Source organism: Ovis canadensis, chromosome 3 (genome assembly GCF_042477335.2).
Source record: "Ovis canadensis isolate MfBH-ARS-UI-01 breed Bighorn chromosome 3, ARS-UI_OviCan_v2, whole genome shotgun sequence".
Taxonomy (NCBI): Eukaryota; Metazoa; Chordata; class Mammalia; order Artiodactyla; family Bovidae; genus Ovis; species Ovis canadensis.
In genome coordinates, this window is record NC_091247.1 from 114987549 (window position 1) to 115000289 (window position 12741).

Below are 12741 nucleotides of genomic sequence, written 5' to 3' on the forward strand. Positions count from 1 at the left end.
CTTGGCAGGGGTTGTACTCCAAAACAGACAGGAGCTAGATCTTCTGTTCCCTGAACAAGTAGGGACTTGAGCCATCCTTGTGATGGAAATTTGGTGTTGGCTAATGTCCCTACTAGTCCTTGCTATGCCATATTGATGCTGTTTATGATTGCTGCATGTATTACCAATTGTCTAACCCATTTTGTCTCTGCCCAGGTCAACAAGCTACAACATTCAGTGCCAGTTCAAGGATATATAAAACTACAGCTGACCATGGAAAATATCACTCCCCCTTAGACGGATACTCCTATAAGGACTCTGAGGCTTGAGACTAGCAAGAGAGGGAGGCCCAATGTCCCTCACTACCCCAGCTCAGCAGGAAGTAGCCAGAAAGCCCTCGATGCCCCTATTCCCAAAGATTTGGGCCTCTCATCTCTTGAGGGGGGAATGTTAGGTAGTTAGAGCAGGAAAAAGGAGTCCAGAATGGCAGTGGCTAAAAGATAAGAAAGGGAAAAGCCCATGAAAATAGAACAAAGGAAGATCAGAGGACTGGAGTGTGGACCTCATGTAGAACAAACAGCACCCTGGCTAGCCCAATTTACATAGGGCAGGCCCAGCGAGGAGCAGAAAACATAAAAAGAAGAGCCAAAGGGCCGGGGGTCTCTCTGCTGCATGCTCTCTGTCTCTCTGCCTTCTCTTTGTGTCTTTCAGGTCAGCATGCCCTCATGCCTCAAGGATGTATTTTCCTTTATTTTCCAAATAAAGCTGAGATGTAACACGGAGCTGTAACACTGTCCGAGAGCTATGATGCACTAAGGGCTTTAACGTCTATCACTTCAAATTTTTGTTGTGATGAGACAGAACCGAGGAAATTACACACTCCCCTGGCATAACCATCCTACAATAAATTTCAACAACCCTATATATCCAAGAATTTCCTTCCCAATGCTGCATTTTAATCTTTTGTACTCATCAGTCATCAGCATAACATATATTTTGCCTTTTGTTTGTTTCTTTGTTTGTTTTTAAACAGTGTTTCTCCCTTTGTACAATGTAAGTTCCATAAAGACAGAAGTTTGTGTTGCTTTTGTCTGTGGCTGGATATATAGGACTTAGTATATTGCCAGTCATATATTTGAACTAAAAATTTTAGTTGGAAGAATGGATAAATGAACGGATGAGATGTATAAAATTGTGTTCAATTCCATAAATAGGCATAACAGTGTAAATTAAAATAAACATGATATTCCATCTTATTACATCTTAAATTGAGCAAAGATGAACTGACTAAACATAATAGAAGAAATGAAGCAATGTAAATCAAAATATTTGGAATGAACAGTTTCCTGACTCAACAGTTCTATGTCTGGGAATTTATCTTAGACATAGGTATGTACATTACAGTGATGAACATATGTTCACAAATAAAATACATTTATTTAAATAAACTCACTTGTTATGAAATATTAAACAATTATTCAATGTGTAACCTTTCATTTTCTCTCTCTCTCTGTATATATACACACACACACACACACATCCGTGTGTGTGTATGTGTGTGTGTGTGTATGTTTATATAGACTTTACTTTTGAGAGCAATTATAGGTTCATAGGAAAACTGAGTAAGATGTATGGAGTTCCCACATACTCTCTGCCTCAATGCCTGCAAGGCCTCTCCCACTATCAACATCCTGAATGGTATATTTGCTATAATAGATACACATTGACACACTGTTATCACCTTAAGTTCATATTTTAAGTAGGGGTCACTCTTGGTGGTGTATTTTCTATGCAAATTACTTTTAAGGGAAAAAAGTATGTTCAGTTCAGTTCAGTCACTCAGTCATGTCCGACTCTTTGCGACCCCACGAATTGCAGCAAACCAGGCCTCCCTGTCCATTGCCAACTCCTGGAGTTCACTCAAACTCACATTCATCCAGTCCGTGATGCCATCCAGCCATCTCATCCTCTGTTGTCCCCTTCTCCTCCTGCCCCCAATCCCTCCCAGCATCAGTCTTTTCCAATGAGTCAACTCTTCGCATGAGGTGGCCAAAGTACTGAAGTTTCAGCTTTAGCATCATTCCTTCCAAAGAACACCCAGGACTGATCTCCTTCAGAATGGACTGGTTGGATCTCCTTGCAGTCCAGGGGACTCTCAAGAGTCTTCTCCAACACCACAGTTCAAAAGCATCAATTCTTCAGTGCTCAGCTTTCTTCACAGTCCAACCCTCACATCCATACATGACTGCTGCTGCTGCTGCTAAGTCGCTTCAGTCGTGTCCGACTCTGTGCGACCCCCATAGACGGCAGCCCATCAGGTTCCGCCGTCCCTGGGATTCTCCAGGCAAGAACACTGGAGTGGGTTGCCATTTCCTTCTCCAATGCATGAAAGTGAAAAGTGAAAGTGAAGTCACTGAGTAGTGTCCAACTCTCAGTGACCCCACAGACTGCAGCCTACCAGGTCCTCCGTACTGGAATACAAAGCAGTATAAAACATACTATCCTTGTTTATCAAAAATAAGATTATTTAGAAACATTTTGATCTGTGAAACAAAATATTAATGTTGCTTATCACAAGACTGTAGTAATGAAGAGGTTTTTTTTTTTTTAGTGATGTATACTATGCATACATTATATATAAGGGCATTTTATAGTCTTCTAAACATACACTATGAGTTTCTTCTAGATTTCTTCTATTATAACTAATCTGCTATTATACTGATGTGCCATTTTTAAAAAAATATAAACTCAGAAAATTTACAAAAGTGTTCAAACTGTCTCTAAAGTCTCATAACAGAATGATTAAATGCAATTATTAATGGGTCTACTTTTCCCCACGTTGGATTTTGAATGTACCTTAACTTAGATATTTACAACAAATTAAGGTTCATTTTCAAACAACTATATTGTCAAGTGAAAATGTAAAGTCACCAATAATCTTAAACAGATAACAGTGTCTAGAAAATAGGAGTTAAATTGAATTCCAAAAAGAAACAACAACAAAAAGATCTAATCTATTAATCCACCCTCACTCTTGAGTGCAGTGCTGTGAACAGGTTTCTCAGGTCAGTGGAGAGGATAACGGGTTTTTAAAATATCACTTCTCAACGGGGAAATGTTTAAGACACCATGTTACTTTGTCTTAAGATATCAATCTCCATAAGTTGCAAGAAATTAATCAGAAGTTTCTAAAAGTATTAGTTCCAAACATGTGAACTAACTTTTAAAATCTAAAAAATCATAAAGCCACCATATTTTTATTGATGTAAGCATTAATGGGACTTCAGAGAATACACCCCTGGGTAAAAAGAAAGAAAATAAACTAATGTAGATAAATATATTGGTTGCTTTGTTTTTGAAATTTCAGGATTTATACATAAAACTATCCTGAAAATTGTGAATGGTCTTGCTGCCTGATTACAAAATTTGGACATCACATAATTTCAAATTTTTATTCTTTGAAGATGAAATGACTGTCTCATATAAATTCTCATTGTACTTGATTCTAGCTTAGAGGAAATGGTATACAATGTAAATAAGCCTTTAGGAAAACAGGCTCAATCTAGTATTTTTAACTGCTTCTAAGGAATTGCTAACCTATCTCAAAATTACCCATTATTCAGTAAAGTATAGGAGATAAATATTGTCCAAATATGTCAAGAGATTTGGATAGAATGAAGTAAATTGTTACAAAAGTGCCATCAGTTAGTAAAATTGTAGAGGGTTGCAGGCTTAGAGACATGAGTTTTAAATATAGTGCTGCCATTGAATAGTTGGTCCACTTGATTAAGCCAACTAACCAATAATCTTACCAAATTTTTCTGAAGGAAAATTACTGCTCTAATATTTACAACTCCATGAGATATTATATTTGCCTGAGTTTTATTTTTATAAAAAACACATAAGCTTTCTAAGTTAGTTTTATGCCCACATGTCAGTAAATTATGTGTTTTGTGGGCTTCCTTGATTTTTTTGGTTAGACGCTTGAAGGAAGACCATTTATTGTCATGATGATCTGGAGGTAAATTCTGATGGCTGCAATGAAAAATGAAAATCCTGAGGAATAACATAAGAAGTATTTACTTCCTACTATCTGTGTGTGTTTATAGGGCAGAATGAATTAAACTTTGATCTTAGCTAGAAAGGTAGCATCTAGAATAGTTTAAATAAATCATCCCAAAGATAATCTTTGGAAGATCCGGTTGCTACACAATTGAAATGAAGCAGTATGAATTTTGACAGGATTGGTTTGTTATATCTGCATTTGGCTGCCTTCACATTTTATGCTTCTGCATAAATATGAATAAAACCAGTAATTCCAGGATTTTTTAGTTTTATTTTTTGTTTTTCAGCCTGAAGACATGGTGCTTTTTCATGTCTACTTGAAGAAAACAAAGGATAACGTTTTTGTGTTTTCTGTCAATAAGAAAAACACCTAACATTTTAAGGGTGTGTTTATGTCTCTAGTTGTGTGAATCACTGCTAATTAATATGCTTTCCACAATGGAGTATATAACTAATGAGCTAAAATGAAAGTGAAAGTCGCTCAGTAATGTCTTTCTATTTGCCACCCCATGGACTATATAGTTCATGGAATTCTCCAGGCCTGAACACTGGAGTGGATTGCTGTTCCCTTCTCCAGGGGATCTTCCCAACCTAGGGATTTAATCCAGGTCTCCCGCATTTCAGGCAGATTCTTTACCAGATGAGCCACCAGGGAAGCCCAATGAACTAAATAGGTGAACATAAACTTTACAGTGCAACTGTGTTGTTCAACTGGTATCATAGTCATACACATATTTTAAAACAATGTTTTGAGTAACTATACCATATATTAATGTATAGAATAGAGTATTGTAGTTGTGTCAGTAAAGATTCTGCCAAATACCTAGTTATTCAGAATTATTAACACAAAAATAGATTAAATATTAAAAAAAACCCAACTCTAGCAGAGCATTGATTTATGCTGAAATTGTTGAATCTCCCAAGATTTAACAGAAAGGTCATTAACCTGACCAAGGAGCAAAGAGTTCTAGCCCTAGTTCTTCGACACACTGGTTGGGAAAAAAACTTTTGTTTTAACTATATTTAAATATCATTTTAACTATCTGTAACTATGTTAAGTACTGTTAAATGTTTTCACATTGGTGTGAAATGTCTCCAGAACTTTTTATCTTTGCAAATCTGAAATTCTGCATTTAATAAATAACAATTCCCCTCAACACAGATCCTGATAGCTACCATCCAGTTTCTGTTTCTATAAACTTGGCTACTTTAAATAATTCATATAAGTGGAATCATACTCTATTTTCTTTTGCAACTAGATTATTTTACTTATCACATTGTCTTAAATATTCTCTATGCTGTAACATGTAATAAGATTTTCTTCACTTTTTAGCCTGAATAATATTCCGTTGTATATACACATTATATTTTATTTATCTAGTTTTTCATCTAGTAACAGAAATACATTTTTACAAAGAAGTAAAATGAGTTTGAAAATGGTTAAACATTACCCTCGGATAAGTAGTAAATAGGCTAAAATATCAAGACCAAAACCTTGTAATTTGGTTTTTAATTCAGGCTTCATGGACTAATTGATAACTAAGGTGATTTCACTTCAAAAATTCCAAGTCTCTCAATGCACTGAAATATGCCCAACCACAACAAGAATCTATATACTTTACTTTAAAAATACATTTCTGATGTAATATCAGTCAATCTTAACAAACATGTTTAAAGAAAGCTTACATACATATTGACATAAATGATTTATTTTGAAGTTTTGTGATCTTAAGCTCCTGTTTCTGAAGTTTGCAATTTTTAAGAAATTATTACTAAAAATATTTTAAATGATGTTACAGATATTTTCATATATTAAAAAAAGATTAAATAGACAGGTTACAAAGCAACAGTTAGAAGTGGACATGGAACAACAGACTGGTTCCAATAAGGAAAAGAAGTACGTCAAGGCTGTATATTGTCACTCTGCTTATTTAACTTATATGCAGAGTACATCATGAGAAATGTGGGACTGGGAGAAACACAAGCTGGAATCAAGATTGCCGGGAGAAATATCAATAACCTCATATATGAAGATGACACCACCCTTATGGCAGAAAGTGAAGAGAACTAAAAAGCCTCTTGATGAAAGTGAAAGAGGAGAGTGAAAAAGTTGGCTTAAAACTCAACATTCAGAAAACTAAGATCATGGCATCTGGTCCCATCACTTCATTGGAAATAGATGGGGAAACAGTGGAAATGATGTCAGACTTAATTTTTGGGGGGTTCCAAAATCACTGCAGATGGTGACTGCAGCCATGAGATTAAAAGACGCTTACTCCTTGGAAGGAAAGTTATGAGCAACCTAGGTAGCATACTCAAAAGCAGAGATATTATTTTGCCAATGAAGGTCCATCTCTCAAGGCTCTGGTTTTTCCAGTGGTCATGTATGGATGTGATAGTTGGACTGTGAAGAAGGTTGAGCATCGAAGAAGTTATGCTTTTGAACTGTAGTGTTGGAGAAGACTCTTGAGAGTCCCTTGGACTGCAAGGAGATCCAACCCATCCATTCTAAAGGAGATCAGTCTTGGGTGTTCATTAGAAGGACTGATGCTGAGGCTGAAACTCCAATAGTTTGGCCACCTCATGTGAAGAGGAAAAGATCCTGATGCTGGGAGGGATTGAGGGCAGGAGCAGAAGGGTACGGCAGAGAATGAGATGGCTGGATGGCATCACCCGCTCAATGGACATGAGTCTGAGTAGACTCCAGAAGTTGGTGATCGACCGGAAGGCCTGGTGTGCTGCGATTCATGGGGTTCCACAGAGCCGGACACAAGTGAGTGACTGAACTGAACTGAATATGTATTATATTACTATATATAAAATATATCCATATTTTTATCTTACACTGTACAATATTTACATGTAGATATTTCATATTGCAATGTATATTAACTTAGGGATAAATATATGCAGCATGCAATATGTGTGGATACCATGCAGAGAGGTTATGGTGATCTTTGAGTAATATAATTAAGCCACACGGCATTTTCTCAGTCTATGGTTATTTAATTAGTTCACATTTTAAATGATTCTAATTAAAAATGATTTTTTCCTTAAGCTCTTACAGATATAAAAAGGGATGAAAATAACTTATTTATCTATCTTTTGGTAAAGAGAGGCTGTGGTGAGTTTATGAAATTAGCAGGCCCTAAAATTTTCCCTTTTTAGTGACAACGGTCACACAGAGTCCAACATGACTGAAGCGACTTAGCAGTAGCAGCAGCAGCAAGTCACTTGAAACAAAGAAGTTCACAGTGTTGCCTCTGTGTTCCAGGGAAAGCTTTGATCAATGTTTTACAATGTGTCATTATCAGGTAACACATTCTTCACAGTAGGTAATTAGCAGGTGATAATGAGAATCAAGTCCAATATTTCACATATGCTCCTAAAAGCTGTACTTCCAGCAGGAGGAAGGAGCTGAGAAATTGAGTTACAAAATGGTTTTCCACATGTTGCTTCACTAAATAGAAAGGTATATTCTTTTTAAATCAGAATGCTGTACAAATGTTAGAAAATGAGAAAATGCAAGCAACCGGATAATACTATTGATCATTAACTGTGGATTATCTATTGCATGCAGTGTGTTTTTGTTGAAATAATTTTTTAAATAACAGTAATTATTTTCATGTTTCATCACTGACTCCAAACAAATATTTTGGCTTATTTACAATTAACAATAAAAGTTAAACTTTATTAAAAACTGAGCACCTGTTGAATTTATTGGACAACATTCAATGTAATATATGGCATACGTGTATGCCTGCATTTTAAGTTGCTTCAGTTGTCCAACTCTTTGCTACCCCATGGACTGTAGCCCACCAGGCTCCTCTGGCCATGGGGATTCTCCAGCCAAGTGCAAGATTCTGGAGTGGGATGTCAGGTGCTTCTCCAGGGGATCTTCCCAACCCATGGATTAAACCCATGTCTCTTACACCTACCTGCCTTGGCCAAAGGGACCTTCTACTAACGCCACCTGGGAAGCCCAATAAATCACATGTGTCTGCCTCTTGTCTGACTCTTTGAGACCCCATGAACTGTAGCTCACCAGGTTCCTCTATCCATGGGATTTTCCAGGCAAGAATACTGGAGTGGGTTGCCATTCCCTTATCCAACTATATGGAATAATTGTGTATGAAAGATGAGGCTGTCTGAAGTTTCAGGTTTTCATCAAAATCCTAAGTCCTATATTCTTAAATTAGGTAACTTTTTGACAAATTGCCAAGCTATTTGAGCCTCTTTTGCTTTTCTTGTGAGGCTGATGAAGTGAATAAAAGTGAACCTTTCCTAGGTAGATGTGGGAAATACATACTTGGGAATAAGGACTACAACATTTTTAGATATAAATATGATGATGATGTTCACTTCCAGCAGGAGGAAGGAGGATCTTCCCTCATAGCTCAGTGGGTAAAGAATCTGCCTGAAAGGCAGGAGACCTGGATTTGATTCCTGGGTCAGGAAGATCTCCTGGAGAAGGAACTGGCAACCCACTCCAGTATTCTTGCCTGGAGAATCCCATGGACAGAGGAGCCTGGCAGGCTACAGTCCACGGGGTCACAGTGCTCGGACACGACTTAGTGACTAAACAAGCATAAACCACCACCATGATAATGATGACGTCTACTATTATCACTCTGCATCCAGGAGAGCTCTAGTAACATTCCCCTAGCTGTTGCTCAGTAAGAGGAAGAATATTAACCTGTTATCAGCCACTAATAAAACCTGGAATAGGATACAAACTTAGGTAAGCTTCTACCTAACATGGAAACACATTTGGAGGAAACAAAAAAAAATGTCAGGTTGGTTTTAAGAAAGCATAGTGATAGTAGGAAGAGACAGGAAACAGTGAGGAAGCTTCAGTTCGTTCAAGGACTGCCACCTCAGGAAGGCTCAGATGGGTCCTGGGAATTAAGTGCTTCTTACTGATCGATGACGTTGGACTGTCAGTAAGAGCATGCATTGGAGGAGGAATGCAATGTTTCCTTAAACACAGTGTGAAGAGAAAAACTGAAATTGTGCAGGAGGAAAACTTTGATTATTAAAACAGACATTTACTGAGTAACAAGCATGTGCCAGGGATTGTATTAGGATGGGTGACAAAGTCAAGCTTCTCCTAAATAACATTGTTGCTTAGAGTTTTAATGTGTCTGTTAGAGACAGCAACCTCAATTTAACTTCTACAGAAACTGACAAAGTGCAAACACACATATACTTGGTATATGTACACCTATACGTACATTCATGCATACATCAATCTCAGTTATGATATAGTGTTTATATATTTGTGCCTATTTTTTTTGTAGGATTACACAGATTATTTCACCATACAACAGCCTTGCTTTTTAATTTTTTTTAATTTTTAATTTTTTTCTATTCATTTTTTTCAAATTCTTATCCAGCTTATATCTTAAGTAATCTCTCATTAAAGCAAATAAATAATATTCCAAGGATAATAAATATATCTATAATATGTAGATAGACATATCCTTTCATTCTGTTTTGTTTTGTCTTTAAACAGCTTATTTTACTCTTCTGCCGAATCACTATATCTCTAAGATATGATTACCTTTACCAATCCTGTGCGAATGATGTCCTCTCTTGACTTCCTGTTTCAAGGCTTTTTTATATAAATAGTGAATAATTGACTACTTTCTATGAGTTTGAATTATGTTTTTATAGGCTTGATATTTATGTCCTATCTTATAATTTAATATTTTAAAGTTTTTTATTACTTTTCTTCAAGATAAGCGTGCTGGTCAGCTGTAGATATGATTTGAGCATTTATTTTTAAAACCCAACATGTTAGAAGGCTATCAATGAAACAGTTTCCTTCCAGGTAACTCTTATTACCTATGCTATACTGAAAGTGAAAGTGAAGTTGCTTAGTCATGTCTGACTCTTCGAGATCCCATGTGCCGTAGCTTACCAGGCTTCTCGTTCCGTGGGATTTTCCAGGCAAGAGTACTGGAGTGGGTTGCCATTTCCTTCTCCAGGAGATCTTCCCAACCCAGGGATTGAACCCGAGTCTCTGGCATTGTAGGCAGATGCTTTACTGCTTTACTCTCTGAGTCACCAGGAAAGTCCTCTATAATAGATGCTATAACAGATGATGATATACTCAATAGATTTCTAGATAAAATAAAGAAAGTGACCTTTCACAAGATTCTGTATTAAATCTGTGAAAGTTATAGCTCTGTGTTTCCCTTAATTGACCCAGTATAATAATAATAAAAAAGAAATAATTACCTTCCTTAGCCAGTCTGAAGTTGCTCACTACGACTCTGCAATTGTTATACTAACTGGCTACTGAGAAAATGCCAAAGGCACTCACAGAAATCCAGAGTTCATCAAAAGGTTCTGCTTTATTAGCCTTTGCTGTTGAGTAAAATTATGCTTAATGAGAGGGGTAACAGGGCAGGGGAGAAAGGTAGGGAGGCAGTGCTGTGTTTTGGATAACTATGGAAATGATTGCTAGGAAGCACACAAGTCTGCAAATTTCTTTCTTTGTACCCACTCCCTCAGCCCTTAACCCTTGCCCCATATTTTTTTGGAAGGGGGGGTTTATATTGCCATTTATTGCTGCAATTGGTCAGTGAACATTTTAGAGTAGATGGGCTAATAATGGCCATTCTCACTCTACCTTTGAATCTGAAAAATAGCATGTATCATTGTGATGACACACAACTGCTAATGAGAGAAGAAATAGATGTTAATGTCTACTGAAAAAAAAATCTTTCTTGTATTGAATTAACTACACCTATTGCTTAGCACATTCCCAGAACCTTTGATGAAATATAATGTTAAAACTTTTGAATAAAGAATGCCAAATTTTTCACTCCAAACCCTAAGTCATCTTTTTCTTTCTTTCTTTTCTTTTTTTTTTTGGCTGGAGGACACATGCTAAATCTATTTTCAAAAATAGTGGAAATCCACTCCAACAAATTATTACAAATTGTATGATGTTTGATGATCCTCTTTGTGATGGGTTGTTTTTGTGTGTTTTCCATTTAAATGATGCCTCTGCAATGGGAAACACATACTCTGAAAGTTTTATAGGCCAATAAACAAATCCCTATTATTAATTACCACTGTCAGAAAGTGCCTTGGTATTTGATTACTGGCAATGGTTCTTACTGAACAGATTCTTGGTAATAAGATCCTTGATTTTTTGGAAGGGTAGCCTGACAGATTAACCAACCCGTGATTTATCCAATCAAGGACACTCTCAGGAAGGTTTGAGTGTTTTCTACCCTTTCAATCATGAGGCTAGCTAGCCCCAGATCAAGATAGACAGTTTTTCTTTTCCCTATAAACTTTTAGAAAAAGAATCAAACCCTGCTTCTTGTTACACTGAGGTAGTTCTCTAGGAACATGAAATTGTTTTGTTTTTTTTTTTTTAAAAAGCTGATTTTTATGAGACTCAACAGATGTTTACTAATTATTAGCATCATTCTTTCTGAAAATAGGCAGAGTTAGTTAAGAAATCATATTAGTTTTCCATTGCTGCTGTAACAAATTACCACAGACATTGGCTTAAGATAAATGTATTATCTTACAGCTCTGGAGTGAAGAAATATGAATTCATCTATCTGGGATAATATCAAGGTGTCATTAGGGCTGTTTGCCTTCTAGAGATTATAGGGGAGAACCTGTTTTCTTGCCTTTTCCATCTTCTAGAGGTTACTGCAATTCTTGGCTAGTGATCTTTTTTCCAAATTCAAAGCCAGCAATAGCCAGTTGAGCTTTTAATCCCCCATCCTTTCCTTTTTTGTTAGATTCTATCACTCCAAGATTGACTCCTCTTGTCTCTCTTTCACTTTGGCTAGGCCAGGTGGGAGCGTCGTCTTCAATGAATAGCTCTTTCACATCAGCATTTTTTCTTTCGTAAGTTCCACAGGTTTCTATGATTGGGGTAACATCATTGTATCATTATGATTATTCTACTTTTCTTTTTGTTATCCTCCTAACATGAACAGAGAAAAGTGGTAAACAACTAAAATTATTTCTCTCTTCTCTGAGATACCTTGGTGGAACAGAAGAACCCCACTTTAGCAGATTTTGCAGTACTTATCCAACATCCCAGATGCTTCCTGAACTGCTTATGTGCTTCTCTCCAAATATGAGAGTTATACTGAGCACAATCGGTGCCCTGCGTAGACCCGCTTGCGTCCTTTTTACAAGTTCTGTGCATCTATCTTCAGTTTCTTTGGGCTTTGCTTTTTATGGTTTTGTAAAGAGTTATGATTTTTCTGAAAAACTGACAGAATCAATAGCTATCTCTTTGGAATTACCAAGAGCTTCAACTTCTAAAGCACTCATTTTTTTTTTCCCCTTGCTAAACCCAAAACCAGGACTGTATTTTTCCAGACTTCCTCACTGTTAGCCTGACTATTTCTGAGAATGGAATGTTTCCATATTTCTTTGTCTTGTGACCAACCTAAGCAACTGAAGCTTATAAAATTTATGCTAATGGCCAGGAGCAATTTCACCAACTGAATTTTTTTTTTTTCCTATTTTATGGTGCCTTTACTCTGGGACCATAGGTAGATCAGAAGACTACTATTGGAAATTCTAAAAAGATGGAAGTGGCTGAGTTTTTTTTTAACATCTCTTGAGGTAGCTCATAGTCAGTGATTGATTGCTGCAGGAGTATGGGTGTTAAACTCCATTGCCTTAAGGGGATGTGGTGGGAAGTTAGAT